Source organism: Rhineura floridana, chromosome 7, assembly GCF_030035675.1.
Source record: "Rhineura floridana isolate rRhiFlo1 chromosome 7, rRhiFlo1.hap2, whole genome shotgun sequence".
NCBI lineage: Eukaryota > Metazoa > Chordata > Lepidosauria > Squamata > Rhineuridae > Rhineura > Rhineura floridana.
The window spans coordinates 77,329,391-77,355,170 of record NC_084486.1 but is presented as its reverse complement, the minus strand read 5'-3'; the positions used below and the strand labels follow the sequence as shown (position 1 = coordinate 77,355,170).

The following is a 25,780-nucleotide window of genomic DNA, read 5'->3' as shown; positions in this document are numbered from 1 at the left end:
AGTATTGTTTACAGAGAGTGGCTGGTGGTGCTGCCTAGCAGTGGGATCTTGAGAGATCTGTGCTAGAGCGGAGTGAGAAAAAATAAAAATGACGATCCTGACTGGTGGTGTCCTGAGGTGGTGCCTAGTGAAAGCTGGTAGCCACAAGCAGGTGGGAACCTGACAGGTGGAGCCAAAGGTGGGATTGTCACAGGTGCCAAGTAGACTCCCTTTAAAGCCCCTGTTGAAGCTGCCCCCACCATCTGTGAGCAGGTGTAAGAACCTAACCCTATTATTTCCATGTTATTACTGCCTCTGGTACCAAAGTTTCTGTTAAAGAAATAATGTCCAGGAACACATCCACTTTGTAAACTGAGGTGTTACTTAGGGTTGCCAGGTTCAGGGCCTGAGACTGATCCTGTATCTTTAGGAGAAGAGAAAGTCAGCCAAGTGCAGGTGTTCTTGCAACACTGTAATGAGAAAAATTCTTTTAAAGATACAGAAGAATTCTTTTAAAGATACAGAAGACATCTTGGTTGCCAGGCCCGGCCTCCAAGAGGTCTTCTGTATCTTTAAAAGTTATGCAGGGAGAAGGGAGAATTCCACCTTGTGGTCTTTCCCATTACAGTGTTGCAAGAACACCTGCGCTTGGCTGACTTTCTCTTCTCCTAAAAATACAGGATCAGTCTCAGGCCCTGAACCTGGCAACCCTAGTGTTACTGTATTTCTTTAAATTCATAAAAGCAAATAATATTAGGGGTTTTAAGAGAACAAATGTTCTAAAATTATAGAGAATAAAGACTGATTCTGGAATTCTTTTCAGTCGTTATTTTAACAGAATGAATGGTATTATTTAAAAATGCTTGTGGCAGTGTCTTTTCTGACTAGCTGTTTACAGCTAAACGTTCTGATTTTGTTCACAAATTGTTTCTTTTAACATTTTTAATTATACCTTTGATTGCCTTTCTAACTTTCTAACAAGTTGTTTTTCAGTGTTGTTGTTATGTGCCTTCAAGTCGACCACGACTTATGGCGACCCTATGAATCAGCGATCTCCAAGAGCATCTGTTGTGAACCACCCTGTTCAGATCTTGTAAGTTCAGGTCTGTGGCTTCCTTTATGGAATCAAGCCATCTTTGTTTGGCCTTCCTCTTTTTCTACTCCTTTCTGTTTTTCCCAGCATTACTGTCTTTTCTAGTGAATCATGTCTTCTCATGATGTGTCCAAAGTATGATAACCTCAGTTTCATCATTTTAGCTTCTAGTGACAGTTCTGGTTTAATTTGTTCTAACACCCAAGTATTTGTCTTTTTCGCAGTCCATGGTATACACAAAGCACTCCTCCAACACCTCATTTCAAATGAATTGATCTTTCTCTGATCTGCTTTTTTCACTGTCCAACTTTCACATCCATACATAGAGATCAGGAATACCATGGTTTGAATGATCCTGACTTTGGTGTTCAGAGATACATCTTTTCATTTGAGGACCTTTTCTAGTTCTCTCATAGCTGCCCTCCCCAGTCCTAGCCTTCTTCTGATTTCTTGACTATTGTCTCCATTTTGGTTAATGACTGTGCTAAGGTATTGATAATCCTTGACAAATTCAATGTCCTCATTGTCAACTTTAAAGTTAAAGTTGTCCCTATGTACTAGTCATTGTATTGTTGTATTTAGGGTTCTGATCATGTTTCTATCTCCTTTTGCTTTTGCTTCTCTCTTTAGAGTTTCACCAGTCATCCATTGAGCTCTTTCTCTCATTTTATCTAGAGGTATTGTCTTTTTGCATTTTTCCCTGATAATGTCTCTGACTTCATTCCATAGTTCTTCTGGTTCTCTGTCAACTAAGTTTAAAGCCTCAAACCTGTTCCTTATTTTATCTTTATATTTTATCTTTATATCTTCTGGGATGTTATTTAAATTGTATTTTGGCATTATGATTGCTTTGTTGTTCTTCTTTAGCTTTACTCTGATTTTTGATACGACCAGTTCATGATCTGTACCGCAGTCTGCTCCTGGTCTTGTTTTTGCAGAAAGTATGGAACTTCTCCATCTTCTGTTTCCAATTATATAATCAATTTGATTCCTATATTGACCATTTGGTGATGTCCACGTGTACAGTCATCTTGTCGGTTGCTTAAAAAATGTGTTTGCAAGAAACAAAATATTAGCTTCACAGAATTCAATAAGTCTTTCTCCTGCTTCATTTCTGTCTGCTAAGCCCCATTTCCCCACAATTCCTAGTTCTTCTCTGTTCCGTACTTTTGCATTCCAGTCCCCCATGATTATCAGCACATCTTGTTTTTGTGTGTGATCAATTTCTTCCTGTACTTGTGCATAAAATCTTTCCAATTCCTCTTCTTCTGCATTTGCCATTGGAGCATAGACTTGGATGATGGTTATGTTGATAGGTTTCCCGTTTAATCTCATTGACATCACGTACTCAGACCTTGCGTTGTAGCTCCTAATTGCTTTTGCTACATCACTTCTCACTATTAAAGCAACCCCGTTTCTTCTTAATTTCTCATTTCCTGCATAAAATATTTTGTAGTTGCCTGATTGAAAATGTCCCATTCCCATCCATTTTAATTCACTTACACCAAGTACTGTAATGTTGATACGTTCCATTTCTTGCTTGACAATTTCTAACTTTCCCTGGTTCATGCTTCTCACATTCCATGTTTCTGTTGTGTGCATCGTACAACTCTGGACTCTCCTTTTGCATCTGTGCGCATCAGCCTCTGGATTTCCTTTCGGCTTTGACCCAGCTGCGTCATTAGTCACAGCGCTACTCGTACTTGTCTTTTGTTCTTCCCCAGCAGCTTGGTGAGTGCCCTCTGACCTGGGGGTCTCATCTTCCAGCACTATCTCGTGTTGCATTTTGGATACTCTGTTCATAGGGTTTTCGTGGTAAGAGGTATTCAGAGGTGGTTTACCATTGCCTTCCTCTGAGTTTGGATGCATCTTAGTCTGGTGTCTCAGCTCTGACCATTCTGCCTTGGGTGCCCTTGCTAGTCTAGCCTCTTGGTCTAGACTCCTGATGGCATTGCTCTCAGCTTCTTCAACTCTCAAATCCCCTCACCACGTTAAAGTGGGCATCCCAGAGGGTTTTTTTCATTAAAAAACAATAAAAAGTTATTTTTTTCAATAAATTCATCTGCTGCCTTATGATCTTTTACATTGATACATATAAATTACAATCTGTTTATTTTAAATCCTGTGTAAGATCCAGCTTTCCACTTGTATTGTGAGAATGTTAATATCTTCATTGTTTTGGCAACTCATTCATAATCACTATCACGGAAATTGCAAGTGTGGTCTTGGGACACAACAGGCAATGGTTGCAGTCGCATGTTACACTAAATCATAGTTTAATATGATGTACATGAGCTTCAGGGAGCCTTGGGCTCACATGGCTTCTCCCCTTCCATGCAGCTAAGAGGACGAGTTTGCATATCTAATTGTGGAGTGGAGAGGAGTAGTAGCTGTTGCTGTATTTGGAGTGCTAAGATGAAGCATCCGAAAAAGTTCTGGGAAAAGACTTTTCACAGTCTATTATTTCTAGTATTGTACCTTGTATTCTGAGACAAGATTGTTTATATATAAGATGCTTTCTTTTTGTGCGAGTTCTCTTTTGCCATAGTTTCTCTTTGTGTTCTCTTAAGTCTGCATGATGTGAACTGTGAGAGAGCTGTTTGGCCCTGAGTTTATGGTCTTCCTGGCTAGGGTTTATATACTGCACTATAATTGGTGCACTATAATTGTGTGCACAGTTGGCCTGAGTTTTATATTCTGTTGTGATTATGTGGGTGAGGCAGAAGGAGGTGGGAGCAATGTTTTTTGGCTCTCCATTGTGTTCAGTGGATGGGTTTTTACTTGCACTACCTTTGTAGTCAGTACAACATTATACCAATATTGTAGGCTGGATTGGGATCTGAGGGAGTGTAGTATATGTCTCCTGTTTATCTGTTACACCCTTTTCTCAGTTTTGGGCCCCCTATTGGTGGAGTTGGACCAGTGATGCAGATGTGCTAGTGTGGAGTTGCAGTGGTGTGAGGAGTTCTACCAGCATATGTATGCTAGCAGAGCCGTATATCAGAACTTTCACCATATTTATTTATTTATTTATTTTATTAGACTTATATCCTGCCCTTCCTTCCAATAGGAGCCTAGGTGTGGGTGGGGAACTTTAACCCTCCAGATGTTGCAGAACTACAACTCATGTCATCCCGAGAAAGCATTGCCAATGACCAGAGATGATGGAAGTTGCAGTCCAGCAGCATCTGCAGGGCCAAAGATTCCCCACACCAAGGTCTCCTGATGATGTATCTTGTGTATAGAATTGAACTCTTAGATTATTTTTATATTTTGGCTATTTGAAGATGGAAGGCATTGCTTACTCTCTGGATAACCATTTTTTCCTCCTATTGTATTCATTAAATTAGAAAAGATTTAATGATTTTAATTCTGGTTTACATAGAGATCTACTGTAAACTGTATGAATTCTCATGAGGGTGCAGTGCCAGTGCTCCCCATGGTTTCAAGAGGGGCTACAGGTAGTGAAACATCTCTTGTTTTTGCTTTTCTAGGCCTTTTAGTTTATTCCAACTTTGAATTCGATCTGAACTGTTAGCTAAGTTTGTTTGATTTTATATTTAACAGTTATATATTTTTATATCATTCTACATACTAATTATGTTTCAGTCCCCTGAGTGCTGCTACTTATACAGCTAAAATGGCAAAAGGGTATTAGTAGACTCAAAAAAATTCAAAGTTCTGCAGAAATATAAAAAGAATAAGAAAAAAACCTCTTGAGGACTCCCCAATACAACCCAGTGAAGACTGAATGGGCCCTATGCTAGTGGAAGGTTGACAGCTTACAGAATCTAGAAACTGTTGGTATCTTTAGAGATTTTTTTTTTAAAAAATCAGGTCTTTTTACAGCTAATTCATGCAAATGTCAATAGTATTTCATGTCAATTCATAAATAGTATATATTTGGTGAAATAAAATGAGGCTCATTGGTAAAAGAGCCCACATGTGTCAAGAACAGCTTTAGTTTCTTTTAAATAAGAAGAAAAACAATAATGTTAGTAAGTTAACAAGTATAATTCTCTACTCTTATCTTATTCCTACTTTAAATACTTCCTATTAGCATTTCTTAACATTCACACGGTATCCATATTCACCAAGCCACCTATTTGTATTCTACTCTTGCCTCCTGGGCACTTGGCACATTCTTTGCTGGTCATCCTCCTCCTCCCAGTTAGGAACTATGCTTTATGCTCTTCCTTCACTTTACAGCTTTATTCAAGGTCACTACACATACCGTAGCTTGTGAGAAGTCTAACCCTGATTGTGAGTTGTGAGGCAATGGAAATGAGCTCTCCAGAAATAATTTGGTAGCTTAATCCTGTTAATTCTTTGACTTCTCTGCTTTCAGAGATTTTTCCTATGTAGCCATATACCTTCTGAAGAGTATTCGGAGTGCTGATACTGATCATTATATTTATTAGCAAAACAGTACTGAAGATTTTACTTTCTGAAATAGTACTGTATCCCAAAATCTATGTAGTTCTTAATTTCTTTGTAAGCTGGGGGTCGCCAACCCAGCACTCCAGGCACCACAGTACTCATGAAGGCCTTTGTTGGTGATCCCAAGCAGGAGCCCCAGGCAAAGAGCTTTCACTTGTTTTTAAACGTTAGTCTTTAGCCCTCATAGAAAGAAAGTTATGAAGCAAAATGTGCAGGTACCCTTCAAAGTGATTTCTGTGAAATGAGCCAGTCTAGCTGCTCCCAGCTGTCAAGTGTTTTTGGCTAATGAGTGAAGTCAGAGCTGTGGTTGATAAGGGAGGTGTTTGGATACCAGGCAATAGGAATCCCTGGGGTCCCAAAGAATTTCTCTTTTCCCCTCCCATTTAGTGCACGTTATCTGCTTCTGTCTTATTTTCTAATAGTCTTCTAGTAGCCTTGGAATCCCAATAGTTTGTGTTCCTTTTTTTCCAAGCAACCAAAATGCATCTTTCATCTGGTGGATTCTTCTGAGCCTTTGCTTTAGAACTGGCATTGGGGAAAACAGGATTCTTGATCCTTTAACACCTGTATCTTCCCAATCAGGACCAGCAGGACATAACTGACTTTCCATGACAAACATAAGGCTGTCTTTGGGGAGGAGGGTAGCAGTAATGACTGTATTCTCTTTAATGTTGTGTTATGTCATGCCCCCAAAACAGTTGTGCTGTGTTGTGCTATGCCCCCATGGTAGCCATTTTGTGACTGATGCCCTCAGCATTCTCTCAAAATTCAAAATGTGCCTACTGGTCCAAAAAGGTTGTTGTAAGCTATTTTTTTTTAACTTCAGCAATCCTTACAGCACTGGCAATTTTGGGGTGGGGGAGGACAAGGGAACTAGTGTTCGATGGGTTCTCGAATTTTACCACTTTTCCTTTGTATGTACTAAATTATTAATATACTAATGCCATTTTGCAATTTAGTGATTGTCTTCCATGAACATGGTCTGGTCATTGTTTTAAACATGTGGCACTTGCAACAAAGTGTTGCAGTGTATCATCCCTCCTAAAAGCACTCCAAGGAGCTAGTCATTCCTTCCAAGTAGGGCATTCTATTGTTGTCTAAATTTGTATATCTGTTAAACAGAGAAGTTAGCGGTCTGAAATGCATGTGTGCCACTGGGTGCATTTACCTAAGAAAGCAGGCTTTTACCCTGCATTGAGATCATTGAGACTTAAGAGTTAGTAAAATAAGAAAAGCTACTTTATTTATAGAAATACATAGTAGATAGAAAGGCATACCTAGTTCTAACTATCTAACAACTAAGTTGGAGGTGCAACGCCCAAACTTGGGAGTTCCACCCATGGCTAGGAGAGAGCAAGCAGATACAAAGGTGTCTCCTCTCTCTCTCTCTCTCTCTCTCTCTCTCTCTCTCTCTCTCTCTCTCTCTCTCTCTCTCTCTCTCTCTCTCTCTCTCTCTCTCTCTCTCTCTCTCTCTCTCGGACAGTCGGAGAAGAGAAGAAAGGAAAGGGCGGAAGGAGGGAGGGGCAGATAAGCTTCCTTAAGACATATCAGTCTAACAATGGAAGGAAGTCAGTCAGAGCATCACAGGTAAAGGTAATCAAGCCTATCCATCTGGAGGACCCTATATCTATCTCCCTTCTGGAACATAAACAAAAGAACAAAACAGGAGTTGCTCTTGCCCCACTTCCAACACATTCCACCCTGCCATCTCTTGTGTTTCTTTTCCAACTGTCTTTCCATGGCTACTGAGTATGCTAAAGTCTTCAGTTGACTTCTTTTTGCAACCTTAGGGTTTCTTTGTTTTCAAAAATAAAAAAAAATTGGTTGGGGTGAGGGTTCCACAAGAATGCTGATGCTCTTATTTATTTGTTTTATTTGTATTTATTTATTATTTGATTTATATCCCGTATTTGATTTATATTCTTCCTAGCAGGAGCTGAGTTTCTCAGTGGTCCCATTTTGACTACAGTCCTGTCAACATTCACCACCTGAGTTCAAAGTTAAACTGAGTTCAAATGATTAAACAAAAGAACTGTAACTTAAAGCTTGTGCTATTTTTTTTAAGTTTCTGCAGAAACGGAAAATTTTGAGTAAGTGAATTGTTCATTTAGCAATGCAGAACCCTCTTAAAGTTTAAGCTTTAAACAATGGAAACAAAAATATTTTAAGAAAATAAGCTTAAATTTTTGATTGAACTAAATAAAATTAGTTGTGCATTCTAGGCAGTTAATGTCTTGGTGATTGGCTGGAGTATAACTCCAGCAATTTACATGCTGATAACAGATCAAACAAAAAACTAAAACAGAATATAGGGTGAATGCAAATTTGGGCCAAAGTTGAAAAACTGGGTGAGAATTTTTTTTTTTTTTAGTCTGAGCACTGAAAACTATGACGTGAAGATGCTTGAGAGGTCTCCTTGGAATGGAATAGCACAGTTATACTGCTAGTATAGAGAATACCCTACATTGCTGAAGATCTCACCTTCTAAGAATGTGGGACATAGAGCAGGGCCTCTTCATAGGATATTAAAATGTAGGGAGTTTCACATGGAAAGAGGCACTCCCTAAGATACAAAGAATTGGCTGAGATGTCCTTTCTGTTGTGATTTTTAAAAATACATTAAAATCCAATATGGCAAATGGATAAAATATCAGAGTAATTATTTTGAGTTTTGGAAGCTAGGCAAACCTTCCAAATACTCAGACTGTGGGTGGGGAAAGGAAGAGATAGTAGGATCTTGACGCAAATCAAGAGAAAGAGAGAGAGACTCCAGAGAACCACTAGCCAAGGTCTGCTCCTGCAGTGGTGTCTCTCCACTTTCTGCTTGCTGTCTTCGCCCCAAGCACCCTGCAAAAGACAAATTTGGAGGCTCTCCTCCCCACCAAAAGGCATGGTATGTGGCACACAGAGCTGTACATTCAAAGCAGGAATCATCTTTGATTAGAGACACAGACCCTTTGTACAACTGGCAATGCCTTCCTTTATACAAGGGCTGGATCACATCCATATTTTGCAAAGTTTTGTCACTGAGACACTTTATAAATTGATGCTCTTTTTTAAGCACTCTAGTATATGAACTAGAGTCATAAGTAGAGTACATCTTGTTATCTAGAAAAACAGTAAAAGAAAGGATACTTTGTTATATAAAACAATTACATTTTTATAAAATTATAATTTGGTAAATATGTTATCAGACAAGCTTTGAGTGAGGAAAGTGCAATCCAACATCAAAGAACTAAGGAAAATGTCAAGAAAGGTTTACAGCACAATCCTAATTGTGTCTACTCAGAAATAAGTCCAATTGAATTAAATGGGGCTTCCTCGCAGATAAGTAGGATTGCAGATGAGTTAATTTTTAAATTATCTTTTTTTTAAACAAGAAACAGAGCATTTTAAAACAGACTGTCATTTGTGTGTGCACTACAGTAGTTAGTTAGTTAGTAATTCTTTATTTATATCCCGCCATCCTTCCAATACTGGAACTCGCAGCGGCTTCCAGATAAAAGCACATATAATTAAAACATACAGAATCTACCTTAAAATGAAATTAAACTATGTATTTATTTACTGTTTTATATATATCCCGCCCCTCCTCCCAGCAGGGGGCCAGGGCGGCATACAGAAATGCTAAAAACACTTTAAAACATCATAAAAACAGACCTTAAAATACATTAAAACAAAACAACATTAAAAACATTTTTAAAAAAGCTTTAAAAACATCTTTTAAAAAAAGCTTAAAAACATATTATTCAAAAAACCACATATTAACAAGCAATTCTAACACAGATGCAGACTGGGATAGGTCTCAATTTAAAAGGCTTGTTGAAAGAGGAAAGTTTTCAAAAGGCGCCGAAAAGATAGCAGAGATGGCGCCTGCCTAATATTCAAAGGGAGGGAATTCCACAGGGTAGGTGCCGCCACACTAAAGGTCCATTTCCTATATTGTGCAGAACGAACATCCTGATAAGATGGTATCTGCAGGAGGCCCTCGCCTGCAGAGCGCGCAGTGATCGACTGGGTATATAAGGGTAAGACGGTCTTTCAGGTATCCTGGTCCCAAGCTGTATAGGGCTTTGTACACCAGAACTGGAACCTTGAACTTGGCCAGGTAGCAAATAGGCAGCCAGTGCAATTCTTTCAGCAGCAGGGTGACATGTTGGCAATACTCTGCCCCAGTGAGCAGTCTCGCCACCACATTTTGCACCAGCTGCAGCATACAGATCAACCTCAAGGGCATCCCTACATAGAGTACATTACAGTAATCCAACCTAGAGTGTACCAGTGTGTGGACAACAGTGGTCAGGCTATCCCGGTCCAGAAACGGCCGCAGCTGTCTTACCAGCCGAAGCTGGTAAAAGGCACTCCTAGTCACGGAGTTCACCTGGGCCTCTAGTGGCAAAGATGGATCCAGGAGCAACATCAGACTACGGACTTTCTCTTTCAGAGGGAGTATGACCCCTTCCAAAGCAGGCAACTGACCAAATATCCAAACTCTGGAACCACCAACCCACAGTGCCTCCGTCTTGCTAGGATTCAGACTCAGTTTATTGTCCCTCATCCAGCCCACCACTGAGTCCAGGCAGCGGTCCAGGGCTTGCACGGCCTCTCCTGATCCAGATGTTATGGAGAAATAGAGCTGGATATCATCAGCATACTGCTGACACCTCGCCCTAAAGCTCCTGATGACCACTCCCAAGGGCTTCATATAGATGTTAAACAGCATGGGGGACAAGATGGTACCCTGCGGCACCTCTCAGTACAACTGCCAGGGTGCCGAAAGACAGTCACCCAATGCTATTCTCTGAGAGCAACCTTGGAGATGGGATCGGAACCACTGTAAAACAGTGCCTCCAATACCCATCTCACCAAGTTGGCCCAGATGGATACCATGGTCAATGGTATCAAAAGCCGCTGAGAGATCAAGTTAGAATAACAGGGTTGCATTCCCCCTGTCCTTCTCCCTATAAATGTCATCCATCAGGGCGACCAAGGCCAATTCAGTCCCATAACCAGGTCTGAATGCAGACTGGGATGGGTCAAGATAATCTGTTTCATCCAAGAGTACTTGCAATTGCTGTGCCACAACCCTCTCAATCACCTTCCCTAAAAGGGAGGTATTTGCAACTGGTCAGTAGTTGTCACAAACCAATGGGTCCAGCGTGGGCTTTTTCAGGAGTGGTCGGATCACTGTCTCTTTCAAGGCGGCTAGAACTACTCCCTCCCACAATGATGCATTGACCACACCCTGTATCCACGCGGTCAGACCCCCTCGGCAAGCTTTAATAAGCCAAGAAAGGCAAGGGTCTAGAGGACATGTTGCTGGCTGCATCATCGCAAGCACCTTGTCTATGTCATCAGGCTGCATCAACTGAAACCATTCCCAAGAAGTTGCAGCAAATGTCGCACTGGACACCTCACTGGGGACTACAGTAGATATGGAGGGAGCATCAAGTCCACTACGGAGGCGAGCAACTTTACCCTCAAAGTGCCTTGCAAACAATTCACAGTGGGTCTCCACAGGGTCTAAGACTCCATTTCCTGGAGTTGATGTCAACAGACTCCTGACAATACAGAAAAGCTCCGCCGGACGGCTACTTGAGGATGCGATGGAGGCAGAGAAGTGGGCCTTCTTTGACGCCCTCACTACCACATAGTAGCCATGGTTATGATGTTTTACTTGTGCCCAATCAGCCTCACAGCACGTCTTTCACCACTTGCGCTCTAGCCGTCGTCCACCCTGTTTCATTGCCCTTAGCTCACTGATGTACCAAGGTGCAAGCTGGGCTCCACAATGCTGGAGAGGGCACTCGGGGGCAACCGTGTCAAGAGCCCGATGTGCCTCGCTGTTCCACAGCGTGACAAAGGCTTCAACAGGGTCACCTGTTGAATGTGTGGTACATAGGCCCTGAAATCTTATGGTCCCTGGGGGGGGGGCATCCCAGGAGCCATAGGAAGTACTCTCTGAGAGTGGAGAGAGAGCTCTGATCTTCAAGAGTGAAATGTTGAATGCCCCCTCCTAGCCATGCAACCCTTAACTTACTGATATTGGAGCTTCAGTGTTCATAGGCTGAGAAGGGGTTGTGGTGGCTGTGGAGCAGTAGAAAGGTCCCTAAGCGGGAAGGAAAATATGCTAGCCCTGGAGCTGGTCTACTATATTTTTCTCCCATTGTTTCTGATGGGTGGGCAATTGTTATAAAGGAAAAAAAAAGGATTAGTGGAACATAAAAGCACTGCCCTGTCCTTGTTTCTGATCTGCTGATGAGAGCCCAACAGGGTGTTGGATGAGGTGGGCCTCCTCTTGCTTTTAGAATTGCATTCTAAAAATAAATTTATTAGATGCATCCTGTCTGCTTAATGGCTGATAATCTCAGATTTCATATTTCTACTCATTGCTGCAAGTTCAACTTGAATGCATGCTACGATGCTGCATATTTTATGCCTTGAAAGAATACCATGTGCATAGGTATCCTTTCTGTGAAATCAGCATGTGTATTGACACATCATTATGTACATGGAGTATTTCCTATTATAGAAATGAATACAGAGCCTCACCCCCTAGTTGCTAAAGGTTTTCAGGAGATAGCCTTTTGGGAGATAGCCATCCAGTAGCTTAGAGGTAAGGAACCTAAAGTGCTATGCTGTTCTTCATGCCTCTCCGTTTGGCCCTTCGGACTCTCCCAAGGTCACAACTGATCCCTAGGTTCACCACCATTCCCCGGGCCACACTTTGCATTGGCATTGCTTCATACCTTCATTGAGTGTTTTTGTCTGGCTGGAATGTGTCCTTGAACTCTGATATTGACTCTTGCTGGATGGAAGATAGAGAAGTGTGTGTAGAAACATTCACTGTTCTGCCCACTTTTGCCTCTGGCCCTGCCAGCCATGGGCATGTGCCCCTCTGAAGGCTGACTAGAAGAGAGTGCAGCCTTCGGGTTGAAAAATGTTCCTCACCCCTGTAGAGGACGAAGTTCAAGGCTTCATGCACTACTTACAGATCTTAGCGGGAGTTCATGTGCCCCTGCCTGCTGTCCTCCAGTATCCCAGATTTCTTATTCCTGTCGTTCGTCTTTATAGTATTTTTTGGTTTTTAAATGGCAGTGTTAAATGTTAACCAGTTAGGCAGTGCATTGAGTTTGTCCAATTAAATTTGATTGACGTTTTAGATTATATAATAAAATAACATTTCTGTATGCTGTGTGCCTGATATTTTTTTAATAAAAATACTGTGTATCTGATACTTTGCATCCACTGAATATAGAAATTTTAAGTTTCTAGTTTGGGGAATTTTCATTTTTTTACTTGTGATAAACTGAAGCCCTTGCCCTTAGGACTTTTCCAGTGTAACAGATTTTGATTAGCACATGGGCAATGAAGTTTACAAAAACAGAAGGGAAATCCTGCCTGTATTTTCTTTCAGGGCAGACAAAGACAAATAACTTTTTATTGACTGTAAAATCCCTTTGCTGCACAACGTAAAACAAGCTCTTCCATGAATTGGTTAAAATCGTTTCTATATTTCATGACAAAGTGAAATAAGATATCTTAAACTATATATCAAGTAGTAAAAACAAGAAAAACTGTGCTTGTCATTGTCCTTTTAAATTCAAGTGTTGAGTTATCCTCTACTGCAGGAAAATTTCATGCCATCAACAATACTTCATTAAGTGCATATTAAAATAGATGGCATACAAATACAGTTGCTACAAGTTACTGAGACTGAATCTGTCCAAATTTTGACAAAAAGTTGTCAACAAATATGGAAAATAAAACAATGGCCTACAAACTGGAAGCATTCAATATACATACAAATTCTGAAGAATGGGAGCCCCCAGGGAATGCAGTAATTATCGAACTATTGTCTTAATATCAAATGCAAGTAAAGTAGTGCTTAAGATTCTACAACAAAGGCTCTTACCATATATGGAGCGAGAAATGCCAGACATCCAAGCTGGATTTAGAAAGGAAGAGGCACCAGAGATCATATTGCAAACATACATAGGATAATGGAAGGAACTAAGGAATTTCAGAAGAAAATCACCCTGTGCTTTATAGATTACAGCAAAGCCTTTGACTGTGTCGATCATGAAAAACGATGGAATGCTTTAAAAGAAATAGGGGTGCCACAGCATCTGATTGTAACCTATACTCTGGACAAGAGGCTACTGTAAGGATAGAATATGGAAAAACCGATTGGTTCCCTATTGGAAAGGGTGTGAGATGTGTGTATTTTTAAAATTTATTATTTGATTTATATCCCGCCCTTCCTTCCAGGAGGAGCCCAGGGCAGCTCACCCTATTTGTTTAATCTAGATGTAGAGCATATCATACAGAAAGTGAAACTGAACCAAGATGAAGGAGGTGTGAAAACTTGGAGGGAGAAATATCAATAATTTAAGATATGCAGACGATACCATACTCTTAGCAGAAACCAGTAATGATTTGAAATGAACGCTGGTGAAAGTTAAAGAGGAAAGCACAAAAGGAGGACTACAGCTGAATGTCAAGAAGACTAAAGTAATGACAACAGGAGATTTATGTAACTTTACAGTTGACAATGAGAACGTTAAATTTATCAAGGATTATCAATACCTTGGCACAGTCATTAACCAAAATGGAGACAATAGTCAAGAAATCAGAAGAAGGCTAGAACTGGGGAGGGCAGCTATGAGAGAACTAGAAAAGGTCCTCAAATGCAAAGATGTATCACTGAACACTAAAGTCAGGATCATTCAAACCATGGTATTCCTGTATGGATGTGAAAGTTGGACAGTGAAAAAAGTGGATAAGAGAAAAATCAACTCATTTGAAATGTGGTGTTGGAGGAGCGCTTTGTGCATACCATGGACTGCGAAAAAGATAAATAATTGGGTGTTAGAACAAGTTAAAGTAGAACCATCACTAGAAGCTGAAATGATGAAACTGAGGTTATCATACTTTGGACACATCATGAGAAGACATGATTCACTAGAAAAGGTAATAACATTGGGAAAAACAGAAGGGAGTAGAAAAAGAGAAAGGCCAAACAAGGATGGCTTGATTCCATAAAGGAAGCCACAGACCTGAACTTACAAGATCTGAACAGGGTGGTTCACAACAGATGCTGTTGGAGGTCGCAGATTCATAGGGTCGCCATAAGTCATAATCGAAGGCACATAACAACAACAGTCACCAGGATTTAACTTGGAAATAAGTCTGATGTTTAATTGGTCAGTTGCAAGCTCTTCAAGCCTTCATGTCCACGTTGAAAGTAGCAATGTTACATTAAAAATGGCAAGGTGAAGCTGAACCTTTGGAGGGGAAAAACGCATCTTTTATTGACAGTGTGGGATTGAGAGGCTCTTTTGATAGTTTGTCAACATCAATTTGTTAACCTCAACTTCTGCTAGTTTTCTTTTCCTTGCTCTTTCCAAGTACAATTATATTGAATTATGCTTTTGTGTCACTAAGCTTCTCTTTGAAAAAATGTTTTTTTCTCCTTGTTACACTATTGTTTTTGTAAAAGTTCTACAGATCAAAATCTGTGGGTAGGAACATCAAAAATTTTGAATTCTATGGCTATGCTTGCCTGTAATCCATGATGCCTGGTTAGTGTTACTCGTAGGGCCAAACAAGAGATGGATTGATTCCATAAAGGAAGCCACAGACCTGAACTTACAAGATCTGAACAGGGTGGTTTGTAAAAGATGCTATTGGAGGTCACTGATTCATACAATCGCCATAAGTCATAATCGACTCGAAGGCACATAACAACAAGAACAACAACAAACCAATTTGTATAATTTCTGTTTCACCCTGGACAGCTTACAAGTTACTGTACTGATTCAGACAGAGAAGAAACAAAGCAACAAAATATGCTATCTCTTATGGTTGAGATTTATAAAGATGTTTTTAAATGCCTGGCAATAATTGATTTAAGAAAGACGTCCAATGTTAAAATAAAAAGGATCACTTACTGTCATCAATCCAGCTTTTAAGTGGTCTTGCACTTCATTTGTTGCAAGAGTATCTTAAGCAGAGGTCATCATCACTCTCATAGCAGAAATATGTTACTGATGCCTGAGCCAGGGGACTCTTGTCTAAATTGGTGTTAGACAAAGAGTCTGAAGGGAAATAGAATATAACAATCTGTGCAAGCTAAACATGAAGCGAATCCTGGATGACTGTCATTGAACATTTGAGTGTTTTTATCAGAAAACTATTTCAGAAATAGTTGAGGCTTTTCAAAATTATATTGCAAGGTAAAATTGTAAAAATGAAATTAGAATAATAAAGAAATTTCTGTACGAACATATCTGAGATAAAACTGCAGCTGCATTGAAATTGGAAAGATTTATCTCAGCATTTTGGTTAGTGACGCCTTCGTGATATTACTGCAATGCCAGCATGACATAATTAAGTGTCTGAGAACATGCAGGATGAGCGCCTGGCAGGTTGGAGCAGTAACAGTATTAAGCAGTCTTCCATCTTGGGATGGAATCCAGCGTTACTTAGGGTCCTTGTGCTAGCTATTTTCAAAAAATATAAAAGGCCAGATATTGGGGAGGATTGGCCTAATTGAGGGTGGGACAGGGGGTTCCTCCCCACTTTGAATAGATGACCCTGATGCTACAAACTGTTTTTCAAATACCCATCAATTTTAAAAGAAGCTTGTCATGTAATAGAAGCTGCTGTTAGAGAAAAAGAAGTCTTAACAGTGCAACTTTATACATGTCTACTCAGAAGCAAATCTCATTGACTTCAATGGGACATACCCAGGTACGTTTGTGTAAGATTGCAGCCTAAAAGCCCACTGTGGTTCATGGAACTTGTTGTGAGGTTCTCGTTTATTTTATTACAGTTATGTATACCCTTCCTTTCAGGATACAAATCCTTCTAAGGTGGCCTAGGAGTAACATTAAAATACATTTTAGAAACTGCAACAAACAGCAAGATATAAAAAGTCACCACGATTCTGCCCTCAGGGCAGCTGCTGGTAGATGATCCTGTGTATGGAGTGGGCAGACCAGCTGAATCAGGCTCTGATACCCTCTTTGCCTGCCTTGCTCTCCCACAAAACAGTTGGTGGTAGATGGCCCCTGTGGAGGGAGGGGCCCAGGTTAGTAAAACTTGTCCTGTGGGTGATGCAACTTTGCAATTACTTTGTCCTGTGGGTGATGCAACTTTGCAATTTGAATATCAGTGCTAAAACAAGGATACCAAGAGTCCAAACTTGGAATCTAAACACTAACCAAAGAGCATAGGGAGACACAGATGACAATACTGACAAGGCAGCATTCTATCCTGAATGGGCACAACTACAAACTCCATCCCACAAGACAACAACATGGAAAGCATACTGAACAAAGGTCCTACACAGTAAGTGACAGGCAGTCTCAGACGATGGGAGTCTGACTAGGGACTTGAGCCATGAGACTCTGAAGAACTGGAGCCAGAGCCATATGTGAATGTCTCCTGCCTGCTTTCCATCACCATACCCTGAATGAATGAACTAGGTATAGGATGCTGAATAGTTTGCACCAATGTAAGTACTGGTACAACAGCTGCCCTGTGCAGATATCAGTGCATGGATCATGTGTCCATGTGTGAATAAGCTTCTGTATGAATGAAGTCTTCAACATCGAAGTACATTTCATTTTGGCAGGTTAGATAGGAGTCTTTCTAAAACAACAGAACTGAGCTGAGTTTCAGTTATTCACATTTTCTGGTTATTGGGAAATATTGTGTTCCCTTTATATCTTAAACTAAATTAAAAGCCTATAAAAATATTGCCTCCATGTATATAACAGTGTATAATTATCTGAATTAGCAGATAATCATGTGGAAGCAGCAGAGGCGGCTCCTGTCTGGCTCCCTCGGCAAAGGCGGTGCTGGTCTTGCTGTCGGCCCTGCTCCTGGGAGGCCCTGCATGGGCCCAAGTCCATCATCTTGTCCTCAAAGAAGATGTGCCACAGAAAGTCTACCTTAACACTTTTGGCTTCTTCAGGGATGCCTTCATGAAGATCAGCATCAGCAACCTCTCAGTTAAGCAGCTTGGGGACAGGGTGAAAAACTTCCAGGTGAGATTCAGTTTAGACCGAACATGGAATGATGGATGTTCCACTTACCTGGACAAAGAAGTAGAGTATTGCATTTTGAATAAAGTGTCAGAGCATGCTGTCTCTGTCACCCTCCTCCTCCTGAACGTCACAAAGAAGCTTGTGAAAGTCAAGTCCAAAGTCAGTGCTCCCCAGTTGCCTGAAATTGAATTCAGTGACCCCAGAAAGAAAAGCAAATAATTATAGGACGCTGGGCCCAATGTCCTGTAGGACCCTGCAGAGTTGCGTTGTGGAACTGAGTATTGAGCAAGCTTATGTGTGTGTGTTTGAATCTTTGCTAAGATTCTACCTTCCCTGCAAATTAGTCAGACAGAGACTTTAAGCTTTAAAATAAGAAATAACGACTTTATTTTGGAAGTACGTGTTCGGTAGGAAAGAGTCCTATATCTAGCTAATTTGGAGCAGCAAGCACTGCGCCCAGTGCTCGCCCTCATACTGGAGGAGAGGAGAGACAAAGGAAAGATGTCTGCTCCCCTCTCGAGAGAAAGAAGAAGACTGGAAGGAGGGAAGGAACTGGAATCAACATCCTTTGCATATCAGTCTAGCAGGAAGGAAGAGACAGCAGGAGATCAAAGGGATAGGTATAGCCTAGCAACCAAGAGGTCTCTAGCTACCCTTTTTAACCCCATGCAGCCTCAACCCACAAGTTGGAGTTGAACCTCATACATTCCAACACCCCTTCTCAACAAGAACTTGGTTCATTCTACAAGGTGCATCTTGCCTCGTAGCTTCTGGTGTCGGACTTTGCCCAGTGGTTTAGTCAGAGCATCAGCCGCCATCTCTTCTGTTGGACTGTAGGTCATCTCTAGAAGTCCTTTCTTCTTTATGTCCTTTAGGCAGTGGAACTTCACATCAATGTGCTTCATGCGAGAACTTTGCCCTTCTGTTTCCGCGAGTCATATGCAAGCTTGATTGTCCTCAAGTATTCTGATAGGCTCTGGTCCAGATATGCCCAAGTCTCGTAGAAGTTTACATAGCCACAGCATTTCCTTGCATGCCTCATCAGCTGATACGTACTCTGCCTCAGTAGATGAGTATGCTACAGTCTCTTGCTTTCGACTTGTCCAGCAGATAAGTGACTGCCGATAGTAGAACAAGTTTCCACTGGTTGACTTGCGATCTTTGGTGCCTCCAGCCCAGTCAGCATCAGCGTATCCTAGGAGTTTAGGATCTCGAGTAGCTGATAGCTTTAGTCTTAAGTTTGCAGTGCTTTTCAGATATCTTGCCACTCTCTTGACTGCTTCCCAGTCTTTCTTGTTTGGCAAGCTTTTTTTTCCCAAAGGTATCCCACTTCTCGCACCACATCTGGTCTGGTTATTGTGCTGATGTATAGGAGTTTCCCTATAGCTTGTCTGTAGCTTTTGTTGTCTTCCCAGGGTTGATTGTTCTGGTCTGGTTTGAAGTATTCTACTTCCATTGGTGTAGGTGCTGGATGTGCATCCTTCAGTCCTAGACTCTCGAGTAGGTCTTGAATCTTTTGATTTAGAAGAAAGGATCCATCATCCTCTCTTTCAATTTGTATTCCAAGGTAGTAAGTGATGTCGCCTAAACATTTCACTTCAACTTCCTTGTTTAGATTATTTACTAACTCTTGCTTGTCTTGTGGATTTTCATAAGCCAGTAGTAAATCATCTACATAAATCAAAATATAAGTCCATTTGTTGTTCTTGAATCTGCTATACAGGCATTGGTCTGCTTTGCCTCTTTTATAGCCTTGTTTCAAGAGCATTTGGTTCAGTTTGTCATGCCAGTCTCTTGCAGTTTTTATTTCTAGTTGCTCTATTTGCATCTTCTTGTTGGCAGCTACACTCAGGAGTGTCCTGATTGTTGTATGCTTGACTACAGTTTCAATCTCTTTCCAGGTCTCTGGCTCTGGAAGTTCATCAGCTCTTGCAAGGTAGGACAGTCTCAGGTACACCTCTGTTGGTGCGGTTAGAGCGTCTTGGTATAGGACTCTCTGCTGCCCCTTCTGGCTGTGCAGGTTCCCCTTCTTGCTCTGGTTCCTCACTGTCCTCCAGTGCTGGCATGTCGCTGTAATCTGTAGTGCTGTATGGTATTTCTACTTTGTCTTCTTCACTGTTATGGTCTTGGAGTGGTGCCCCTTCTGGTTGGAATGCACCTTGACCTTCATAAAAGTAGACAGCTATTTGGATTTCAATCCTTTCTGTTTTGGGATTTAGGATTCTGTATCCCTTTTGTTTTGAAGAATATCCAACAAAAAATCCTTCTTTTGTAGTGTTGTCCAATTTGGTTCTTTTCTGGTGTGGAATGTGACCGTACACTTTTGATCCAAACACCTTTAAATGAGCCAAACTGGGTATGTGTCCATACCATAATTCGAATGGAGTCTTGTTGCCATTCACCTTTGTTGGCAAATGATTTTGTAGATAGGTGGCAGTATTCACTGCCTCTCCCCAATGTTTCTGTGGGAGATTGGCATCTTCTAGCATGGATCTCACCATCTCAATTAGGGTTCTGAATTTTCTCTCCGAGACTCCGTTCTGTTCTGGGTTGTGGGGTACAGTGGTTTGATGCTCAATCCCATTTTCACGCAGAAACTGCTGGGTAGCATGAGACATGTACTCCCCCCTGTTGTCAGAACGTAGAATTTGTGGTTTTCTCTGAAATTTATTGGTCACCATTGCAACATATTCTTTGAGTTTCTGAAGCATTTTCCCCTTCTCCTTCAATATATGAATTATGGCGAATCTTGAATAGTAATCAATAAAACTAAGAATATATTTATTTCCACCATTTGAAGGAATTGGCATTTCACAAATGTCACTATGAATCAACTCTAGGGGACGCTTGGTCTTCCTTTCACTCTGCTTAGGAAAACTTGGTCTCGTCCCTTTAGCCTTCACACAGCATGTACATCTCCCCTTTCCTTGGCAGGGTTCAATTTTCATGCCTCTTACTAAATTATTCCTTTGAAGGGTATTAATCTTTGCAATCTCTTTATGCCCAAGTCTTCTGTGCCACATATGCAAACAAGACTTGTTACAACAGTTCTGTACAACATTAGCTTCTGGGCTTTGCTGATCAATTTCATACACCCCTTTTCTCTTAGTAGCTGTGCATATAATTTCACGATCTCTAGAAATTGTGCAGGAATTTTGTTCAAATAACACTGAACATCCTTTGTCTGTGGCTTCACTGACAGAGATCAAATTATTAGAAATTTCTGGTATCCAAAGGGCATTTCTAAGGTAAATATCTTGTGTACTGCTGGGAGTCTGGCAGACCAGCTTCGCATCACCCGCCCCCTTTATAGGCACCTCCCTCGAGTCAGCTACTCTGACTGTGCCTCCACGTGGGGTTAGACTTTCAGAGTCTTTGTATTTATTAAATGAGCACTTGCTCCACTGTCCAGATAGACTTTATTATCGCAACATTTTTCAACATGAGTTACTTGTACACTGTTGGCATCTTTCTTGTCTGTCCCTTTAAATCCTTTACTTTGTCCTTCAGACCTCTCTCTCTTATCACACTGGCTTTTAAGGTGTTTTTCCGAACCACACAGAAGACATCGCTTAGCTTTCACGCCTTTGGATCTCCTTTGTTCCTCAAATCTGCATTTGACTGGCAGTCGGCCAGAAGCTTGTTTGCTAGCTTGTTTACTTAGGAAAGAGGAAACGCTGTCCTTTTCTGTAGCTGCTTTCTGAGAGAATTTCTCTCTTACTTCTGATATTACTTCGTTTAAACTCTTTTTCTGTTGTTGTAATATGAAACAAAATAATTCTATTGATTTTGGGAGGGAATCTAGAAATAAAGCAATCTGTACGTTTTGGTCCTGCCTCGTCCCGCCTTCTTCTATCCCTTGGACTAACACCATAAATTTAGTAAGGTGTTGTTCAAATTAATCATCCCTCATTTGCAAGTTAATAAGACTTCGTAACATTGAAATTAGATGCCCTTCGCCTTTTGGCTGATGGCTAGATTCCAATGCATTCCACATCTCTCTGGCGTTCTTACAATTCATGATCAAAGGGATTTGCAAGTTACTCACGCATTTTATTATGATATTTTGTGTCTTTTCGTCTTTCTCTGTCCAAACTCTCCTTTCCGCCTGGGAGGCATTCGGTCCCGGTTCCGCATCTCCAAGCACATCTATCAGCTTCTGTTGCTTTAAGTGACTTTGCATACGAAATGATCACAGCTTCCACTCTCCGGGCTAAGTTTGTCAAGACTTATCTGTTGAGCCACGGTAGCCATTCTGAAGTAAAAGGCTTAACTCTTTACTGACTAAACTCCGAAGGTCTCTATTAGCTTCCCTAATTCGCAACACAAAAGCTCCTTAATTGCTCAAATCTCCTTTTGCATGCCTGGGCCACATTACCTGTTGGAGAGTTGCGATGCTGGGAATGGAGGGTTCTGAGCGAGCTTACGTGTGTGTGTTTGAATCTTTGCTAAAGATTATACCTTCCCTGCAAATTAGTCAGACAGAGACTATAAGCTTTAAAAACAGAAATAACTACTTTATTCTGGAAGTACATGCTTGATAGGAAAGAGTCCTATATCTAGCTAATTTGGAGCAGCAAGCACTGCGTCCAGTGCTCGCCCTCATACTGGAGGAGAGGAGAGACAAAGGAAAGATGTCTGCTCCCCTCTCGAGAGAAAGAAGAAGACTGGAAGGAGGGAAGGAACTGGAATCAACATCCTTTGCATATCAGTCTAGCAGGAAGGAAGAGACAGCAGGAGATCAAAGGGATAGGTATAGCCTAGCAACCAAGAGGTCTCTATCTACCCTTTTTAACCACATGCAGCCTCACCCCCCAAGTTGGAGTTGAACCTCATACATTCCAACAATAATTTGGATCCTAAGCAGCAGCTGTCTAATCAAAATGTGACTGAACCTCAGGTGCCAGCTGGGAGAACACACCCCTCCAAATAAGTGCAATAGTTTTTCATTCCAGTCTTGCTTCAACATCAGCTCAGAGAACCAGAAAGGTTATATCCTGTATTTCCACAAATGTGTCAAGGACATGAGGAATGAGCTGCTCCTCTTCAGTCTTGATACATATATTATGGAGAAGAATCCAAACAGCTACCTCTTGGCGGAAGAAATCCCTCTCCCCAAGCTCTTCGTTTCTACGGCCCTTTTCTTCTTCATCTCTGGAATGGTGTGGATCTGTATCCTTTGGAAACACAGGACTGATGTGTTCAAGATCCACTGGCTGATGGCTGCTTTTCCTTTCACCGAGTCTCTTTTGTTAGTCTTTCACACGATCGACTACCACTACATCTCCTCTCAGGGCTTCCCCATCAAAGGCTGGGCTGTTGTGTACTACATCACTCACCTGTTGAAGGGCGCCCTCCTTTTTATCTCTATTGTTCTTATTGGCATAGTCTGGGCATTCATTAAGCACAACCTTTCTGATAAGGACAAGAAGATCTACATGATCATGATTCCTCTCGAAGCCTTGGCAAACGTGGCCTACATCATCGAGTCAATGGAAGAAGGCACGATGGAATATGGCCTGTGGAAAGAGATCCTCTTCCTGCTGTGTTGTGGGGCTATCCTGTTCCTGGTGATATGGACAATATGACATTTGCAAGAGGCTTCTTCACAGATGGAAAAGCTGACATTAACCTAGCAAAGCTGAAGCTGTTCAAACATTACTATGTCATGATTGTGTGTTATATTTACTGCACATGGATCATTGTCATCCTCATCAGGATCACTGTTCCGTTCCAGTGGAAGTGGCTCACCAGCTGCTGGATGAAATGGCCACCGTGGTGTTCTTTACCAAGGTGTCCTCACTGGGTACAAGTTCCGACTGGCCTCTGACAACCCCTACCTACAGCTCTTCAGGACGATGATGACAATTTGGACATGGAATCTGTGGCGATGATCTCAGGTGTCATGGAGGGCATGAAAAAAGTCAGGAAGGTGGTGAACGGCTTGGTGGAACTCCAAGGCAAATTAGAGAGTGCCCTGTGACAGGAGCCCATCCTTTCTCCCCTATTCTCCTCTCTTACCCCCCCCTTCTTAGGACAAGGCAGCACTTTCAGATAAACTCTCTAATTTATTGATCTTTTCCTTCTGTTGATGGAAGGGGAGTGAGCTGAGCTTCCTGAAATGGGAACTGCAGAGTTACAGGGCAGGGGGTGGGAGACAAAATACTGTGTGCAAAAAACAGGGAGCACGCAAGAGAAAATCAAATTCCTTCTTATTCCTCTGTCTTAAGGATTTGGGGCTCTTCTTGTGCCTGCTTTTTTGCAGGGGGTGTGGATATCTTTTTAAAAACTTCTGGCTTATTTTTTTAAAACTCTCCCTTCTTTTGGAAATTTGACTCTGTCGGGGACCACCCCATCCTTCCTGTGTTTTGCCCTTGGACTCCTTAGGATGGAGTGATAGAAGTTTGTCTTCGAAGAGCTTAGAATTTGTAAGCCCATGTATATGACTGTTTGGTTTGGGGTGTTTTTTGGTCTTCTAAGAAGGATCTCCACTTCATGGCATCCTTGGAGCTGCTCTCTATCTACCTGGAGCTGTCTTCTGATCGGAAAATGGCATCAAAGAGCCTCAGCCACAGGGCCAATTATATCTGGAATATAATTTTTCTTATGAAATACATTATATTCAATGTCATTGTATTTTTGTTGTGTATTGTAAGCTGCTTTGAGTATTTCTGTAAGAGAAAAGCAGGGTATAAATATTAAATCTAATAATTTAGATCTGGAGGATCATGGACTGTTAGGATTATTGAAATTATTGTACTGTACAGGAGGATAAAAGTGCCAAAACACCACTCTGTTGTCTTCTCACTTTCCCTTTGAAGACTGAAAGCTTGGAGGGGAATTGTGCTGGCTGAACCAGCCCCTGACATCTGCAGGTTTTCTGGCTTTGATCTCCATGTGTTTAACCATAGTTGAGAACAGGCTCTATGGATATACCAGAGCTTGGAAGATTATTTTTAAAAAGTAATAAATTACAGTTACAATTACAATTGCTGTGAAAGTAGCTGATTACTTTGCTTTTTCTCAAAAGTAATCACTACAATTACATTTGTTACTTTTAAAAAAAACACCTAAGAGGTGCTGGCCTTGGCTGCTGCACATCTGAGTAACCTAAAACAACATTAAAAATAAACACACACATACAGAGGTAGTAGAATAATTCTTTTTATCCATAAGATAGCAATGGTGGTCTCTCCGCTGGTAAGGGAGATGGGGAGTGAGGCAGAGGCCACTACTCAGATATTTGCACTTCAAACCAAGTGTAACCCCCCCAAAAAATCTCTCTCACTTAACCACCTCCCAGATCCTGCCCTGCCACCAACTAGGGGACACTCACCCAAGCAAACATTTTCCCCCGAGATGCAAAAAAGGTAACATACTGCAAATGCAGCACAGTATCCAGAGAGGATGGTGGAGGCCACTTTGTGTGCCATGTGCAAACACAGTACACACACACACACACGCACACTGTGATCTTTTTCACCTCTCCATTCTGCTGCTGCCTCCTTCTTCTTTATCCCTGTTCTTGTCCTCTGGCTCCTTTTCCCCTCCACTCCATTCTTCATCACCACCATCCATTTTTTTAAACAATTGTTTTCTCCACTCCATCCCGGCTTACTCTCCACCTCCTTCCTTGTCGCCTCCTACCTGCCCACAGAGCATGAGGGAAGAGTGACACTGAACAGAAGCCCAGTTTGTGGCACATGATTTTCATCCACAAATCGGAGAGCAGAAGACTTCCCCTGCTACCCCCTGTGAGTAATGCCCAAAAGTAATGCTGGAAACATTACAATTACTCCATAAAACTAATAAAATTACTCCTAGTTCTATTACAATCAAAATGTAAAGGAATTACCCACTTGTTCCTTAAAAAAGTAATGAATTACAAGTAATGAATTACTTGTAACGAATTACTTTTAAGCTCTGGGATATACAACTATACACCTGTAGGGTCTGTATTTGTAATTGGGAATCCTGGCATGATGGGAGTTTCTGTGTCCCTGATGGGAGGTACTACATATATTCCAACCTTCGGCTGATATCACAGAAGTCAAGGGCAGGCCCAGCCATTGCAATCTTGGTTCCATATGTTTAGTTGTGTGGAATTTTGCCCAATTCAGATTTGGTGCCAATTTTCCCATTAATTCGCTTATTCTTTGTAGTTGCAGATTAGATGTTTATGTAGCAATTTTCCATGGCTATTTTCAAAAAC

The 25,780-nt window shown here is 41.3% G+C and overlaps 1 protein-coding gene and 1 pseudogene across 1 annotated transcript in view; both read left to right on the top strand.

The window, feature by feature from the left end:
• RBM20 (RNA binding motif protein 20) overlaps positions 1 to 25,780 on the top strand; it is a 199,120-nt gene that overhangs the window by 9,991 nt on the left and 163,349 nt on the right. The gene's annotated exons all lie outside the window — the stretch shown is intronic.
• On the top strand, positions 16,797 to 23,551 carry LOC133388601 (protein GPR107-like; annotated as a pseudogene).